The sequence below is a fragment of the Tiliqua scincoides genome, chromosome 4, assembly GCF_035046505.1.
Source record: "Tiliqua scincoides isolate rTilSci1 chromosome 4, rTilSci1.hap2, whole genome shotgun sequence".
In the NCBI taxonomy this organism is placed as follows: domain Eukaryota; kingdom Metazoa; phylum Chordata; class Lepidosauria; order Squamata; family Scincidae; genus Tiliqua; species Tiliqua scincoides.
The window spans coordinates 111,020,989-111,026,988 of NC_089824.1; the positions used below are offsets into that span (position 1 = coordinate 111,020,989).

At 48.7% G+C, this 6,000-nt stretch overlaps 1 protein-coding gene across 3 annotated transcripts in view; it reads right to left on the reverse strand.

The window, feature by feature from the left end:
- The window catches only part of RC3H1 (ring finger and CCCH-type domains 1), a 139,383-nt gene extending 136,423 nt beyond the window's left edge, over positions 1 to 2,960 (reverse strand). For all 3 annotated transcript variants that reach the window (XM_066623162.1, XM_066623164.1, XM_066623163.1), the window contains exon 1: positions 2,752 to 2,960. The gene's annotated coding sequence lies outside the window, so the exon portion shown is untranslated. The remainder of the gene's footprint in view (positions 1 to 2,751) is intronic.
- Between the last annotated feature and the right edge of the window lie 3,040 nt (positions 2,961 to 6,000).

Genomic DNA, 6,000 nt, shown 5'->3' on the forward strand with positions numbered 1-6,000 from the left:
CAAAAAATCAAAACTTTAGATCTAGGCTTATGGGTTCTGAGCTGTCTGTGACAGATCAGGAGAGAGATCTTGGGGTGGTGGTGGACAGGTCGATGAAAGTGTCGACCCAATGTGCGGCAGCAGTGAAGAAGGCCAATTCTATGCTTGGGATCATTAGGAAGGGTATTGAGAACAAAACGGCTAGTATTATAATGCCGTTGTACAAATCTATGGTAAGGCCACACCTGGAGTATTGTGTCCAGTTCTGGTCGCCGCATCTCAAAAAAGACATAGTGGAAATGGAAAAGGTGCAAAAGAGAGCGACTAAGATGATTACGGGGCTGGGGCACCTTCCTTATGAGGAAAGGCTACGGCGTTTGGGCCTCTTCAGCCTAGAAAAGAGACGCCTGAGGGGGGACATGATTGAGACATACAAAATTATGCAGGGGATGGACAGAGTGGATAGGGAGATGCTCTTTACACTCTCACATAATACCAGAACCAGGGGACATCCACTAAAATTGAGTGTTGGGCGGGTTAGGACAGACAAAAGAAAATATTTCTTTACTCAGCGTGTGGTCAGTCTGTGGAACTCCTTGCCACAGGATGTGGTGCTGGCGTCTAGCCTAGACGCCTTTAAAAGGGGATTGGACAAGTTTCTGGAGGAAAAATCCATTATGGGGTACAAGCCATGATGTGTATGCGCAACCTCCTGATTTTAGGAATGGGTTAAGTCAGAATGCCAGATGTAGGGGAGGGCACCAGGATGAGGTCTCTTGTTATCTGGTGTGCTCCCTGGGGCATTTGATGGGCCGCTGTGAGATACAGGAAGCTGGACTAGATGGGCCTATGGCCTGATTCAGTGGGGCTGTTCTTATGTTCTTATGACTTACTTCTGAGTAGACATGCATAGGATTGCATGATTTGAAATCTACTATCCAACTCCAACTTCTGACCCTTTAGCACTATACAAACCCAAACCTAACTATCCAGTACTGGCACCGCAGCACCCCATCCATAGGGTCACCATGACATGGTGGTGGCTACCAAGCCACCTAGATAACAAGAAAAAAAGAAAGTAAAAGTTATTTGATTTTTCTCTATAAACCGCTTTGCAAACTTTTAGTTGAAAAGCGGTATATAAATACTGTTAATAATAATAGTAAAGCAAATTCAATACATCTCTCATGATCAACCACAGTAGAAAAAAATTACACTTCTGTACTTAATTAACTGTAGAATAAGTTTCTTGTTGATGTTTGCACACAAAATGCCACTAACAATGCTTTGTCATATTAAAATAATCAAATCACTGTCTGATCAAGCTAATCCATAAAAAGAAGCCCACAGTTTAAAAAAAAATAAACCACACTTGTGAAGTTTCTCAAAGAACAGAAGTGAATAAGTTTCTACAACAAAAGAATTATAGAGTTTCTTGGTGAGTTGTTTTAAGAAGTCACTTCCTACTCAACATCTAGGACAGCAATTTGCAACCTTTTTTATCTTATGGCACACTGACATGGTGCTAAAATTATTAAGGCACACCATCAGTTTTCTGACAATTGACAAGGAACACTACACTGCTGGCAGGAGCTTGCATCCCACAGTGGCTCTGCTAACAAATGATCCTCCCCAAACTCCCACAGCACACCTGCAGATCAATGGTGGCACACCAGTGTGCCAGGGCAGAGTGGTTGAAAATGACCGATCTAGGAGATTTGTCTTCTTAAAAGTTTCTTAAAAACACTGCAGGGTATCCAACTTGAATCCTTCATTTCCTGGCAAACAGGTTCTGCTCCATCTTCATAATTATTATAATGCATCTTCTGCATTATATTATGATATAAATATAGTTATATTTAACATGTAGGATTTCTGTTCCCTCTTAGGTGCGCAGAGTGAGTGAAAGCTGGGACACTCTCAAAAAGGTCATGAGGAGGATGGGGAGAGAACCTAGCAGACTGCAGATGAAAATGAAGGGCAGGGGGTCCAATAAAATGGACCTTTGCTTTTTGACCTTTAGATGTGGGGTGACAATGGCTGCAATCCTGTCCACACTTTCTTGAGAGTAAGCCCCACTGAACAAAACAGGACTTGCTCCTGAGCAGACCTGGTTAGGACTGTGCCCTATGGCTGCACTCCTGTCCACACTTACTTGGGAGTAAGCCCCATTGATTGCCATGAGATGCACAGGACTGGCTCCATGTGAACGTTGTGAGGCTGGGCAGGGAATGTGGAGGGTTCCTGCACTGCAAAAACACTGCAGGGGGGCGGGGAAGGGGAGAATAAAGGCACAGCCCGCACGACAGGCAGCCAGGCCAGGCGCTGATGCAGAACGCGGCCCAATCCGGGCTTACTCGGAAGTAAGGCGTGTGGTGCATGGAACTTACTCCCAGGGGAGCAACAACAGAGCAGACATCGCGGCCTCAGCCTCGCCTTCTCCCACTGCCCACCTCAGGAAGAGGACGTGCAGCGGGGGCGCCTTCCCCTCCCCAGCCTCCAGCACCTGGCGGGGGGCTTCCTGCGCGGCCGCCTGTGCGGAGCGTGCTCGAAATCGAGCCCGGAAGAAGCCTGAGGCCTACAAACAGTGGAGCACGAACGGCGGCGAGAGTAGGAGGGAGAAGCCCCCCCCAGGCTGCTCCGACGGCCGAGGCCGGCAGCCCTCCCCGAAGACGGGGGCGCCGAGACTCCCTCTCCGAGCGACGCCGGGCCGAGCCGGCGGAGGCCGCAGCCTCCTCCCATTGTTCCCCCGGCCGACGGGCTCTCGCTCACCTCACGGCGGCGGCGGGAGTTCCTCTCAGCTGCGGGCCACGGACGCGGCCGCCGCATCCACCGCCTCCTTCTCCAGCAGAAGCGACAGCGAGAGCCGGCCGGCCACGGCCTCCGCGTCCGCGCTCTGGCCCGCTGCCGCCACGGCTGCCTCTGCAGCAGGGGCCATCTTGGGTGGCTCTTCGCTCGCCTCGGCAGCGCAGCCCTGCCTCGCCTCAGCAGGAGCGGCCGCGCTCGCTTCCCTCCCCTTCCTGCGGGGCGGAGCAGAGCAGAGCAGGCCGAGGCGCTTCCTCGAGGGGGCAGGCGGGGCCTGGGCCGCGCTGAGAACAGGCACTCCGGTTCTGAGCAGTGCAGGAGGCAAAGCCAAGTGGTCGGAGTAGCAGCCTAGTAGTAGCACTACTACAAGTAGTACTAGTGTATAGGCGGTGTGCCTGAGGGACTCCTGCTGCCCCCATTTAAGACCATCTCAGCCATTTAGAGCTTAACGTACAGGATTTTGAGGGTCCAAAATGGGAGCTGGCTGGCAGCCCACTCCTGGCCACACTTTCCTGGGAGGAAGCCCCACTGCCTCTAATGGGACTGACTTCTGAGGAGACAGGCAGAGGAGGGGCTCTGAGGCTGCAATCCTATCCACACTTTCTTGGGAGTAAGCCCCATTGACTCTAATGGGACTGACTTCTGAGTAGACATGCATAGGATTGGGCTGTGTGTTGGTCATTAGGATGACCTCTTTAGTAGTGCCAGGTAAAAAGGCACCACAAAGTAAGCAATTATTTTGAATTCTTCAGTCAGGTTATTAAGGAAAGGGGGGGAGGCACAAGGCTTTGTCAGTGGGAAAACAGCCTCAGTAGCCCTTGAGGTATCCTGAACACTGGTTAGCATCTGACAGGGTAATCCAACTTTGCCTTGATGTAAAGTCCCATACTATAAAATGTCACAAGACATAATGGATCATATTTGATTTTTCCCATAGCTCCAAATGTCTTCATCCTTTCTTTGTGTAAAGGTAACCTTTTTCTCTGCGTGAAGTGTGCTCAATCCAAAATGTGTTGACTGTGTCACTCCTTCCTGAATTGCTTTAGGGCAGTGTTTACTCAAACTGTGCATTGGGACCCACTAGGTGGGTCATGAGCCAATTTCAGGTGGGTCCCCATTCATTTCAAGGTGTATTTTATTTTTAATTTATTTGACTTGAAACTACCATAGTATGTGTCTGCATTTGAGGAAATGTTACTGATCTGTACTTTTATCAGGTATACTTTTAACAATGATAGTCAATGGGGCTTACTCCTGTGTAAGTGTGGGTGGGAGTGCAGCCTTTGGGATGTTTGGGGATCTTTTTTAACAGATCAGCAACTGGTTAGGAGGGTTCTTCTTTATTTAAAATAAACTTTTAATTTACTTAAATAATCATTTGATTTTGTAGTATGGGGGGCTGCTATAAATTTTCCTACTTGATGTCACTTCTGCCCATGACATCAATTCTAGATTAATAACTGCTGGTGGGGCCCAACAGTGTGTCATTGTAAAAAGTGGGTCCCAGTGCTAAAATGTTTGAGAACCACTGCTTTAGGTAGCTACATTGTTTTTCTCTTAGGAGCTTTCAGAAAAAGAAATATGTATTCTGATGATATGTGGCCTTTTCACAAGTCACAATTTTCAAAAAGGAAGCACTGCAACTTGGCAATTAAAAATAATAGCTATTTAGATGCCTCTAAACAAAGGTAGGTAAGATAATTTTATATTAATTTTTGTTATTGTACAAAGTACACAATTTTCTGGTTATTAGGAAACACAAGAAGGTAGGTTATTCTCAGATATAAAAGAAATATATCAATATTTTATTCTTAGTAATTTAATTACAGCAGAAGCCTACGCATGTCTACTCAGAAACATAGTTTCAAATTAGTGTTCAGTGGGGCTTATTTCCAGGACAGTGTGAACAGTATAGGACTGGAGATCCTAAGGTCCCAGTCCTAACCCCTCTTAGCGCCTGCACTGAGCTCCAGCTCAGGACATAAGGCAGGTCCGCACCATCTGGGAAGGAGGGGCTGCTGATGCTGGGCCACAGCGCTGCACAGACAGACAGCGCTCCTCCAGCATCAGCCAGTGGTATGTTTTCTTGGGGTGGGGGTTGGCAGGGAATGGGTGGAACAGAGTGGAGGGAGGGGAGGATCAGGCCCAGGAGGGAGCTAGAGATGGCGGCAAACTCTGCCGCTGCATCCTAATCTCCATCCTAACCCGGATAGCCTAACACAGGCCTTCTTCCGTCTGCGCCCACTCAAAAGCAGGCGCAGATCCAAGAATATTCATTGGTGCCATGGCTGTGTTGCCCTTACCCTGAGAAGACTCCCAGTGCTAGCCCAGAGGTAGCCGTTTTGGTACCGCTGGAGCCCTGGGCGCTGCCAGGATTGGGCTGTAAACCTAGGTACAGCCCAATCCTATTCACTATCAAGGTGTGTACTAGCAGAACAGCAATGAACTTGCCTTGCACAGAGGCAAGTTAGTAACAGCTGTATAGCACCCATTGTAGACACATGTGCAGAACACAGGGTGGTACAGCTGCAAGTGCACATGGGCAGCTACTCAACAGGATGCTTCATGCCCATGGAAGGAGCAGTCTGGAGGATGATCATAATTCCAAGAACAGGACCCCAGTTCACAAGTTCACTAGGCATCATTGCCTAAATGTTAACTCTATCTCCAAACCTACAACTAGGTGCTAACCACAGTGGCAGTGGTGGTAACCTCGAGGTGCCCTGGGGCAAAGTACCATGAATCCACCCTCCCATGTGAAGCCGCCCCGGCCCACTCACCTGGATTGCCATAGAGCTTCACGTGACCCCACGACCAACGGGAGAAGCCATCTGAGGCTTCCCCACGGTCTTAAACTGTGCTTCCAGAAATCCGAAAACACAGTTTCCAACCGCATCAGGAGACTTAGGACTTCTTGCATGGCCTTGGAGGCACAAGCAGACCTCCCATAGGGAGAGTGGGGCAAATGCCCCGGGCATGGATACACAATCAATCCAGGGGCAGCTGGATGCCCCAAGACAGGATGCCCCAAACAGAACACAATACCATACAAAACATTTGCTCATTCAATACTCAGAAGGGCAAAAGTCCTCTCTGCTTATAGATATAGTTGGCACACGTCAGATAGTTTTGCTGATACAATTGGAGGTAGGCTAATAAAATCTCTGGAAATACAGCAGCAAATTCAGTTTCAGGGAAGAACCTATCGTTGTGACA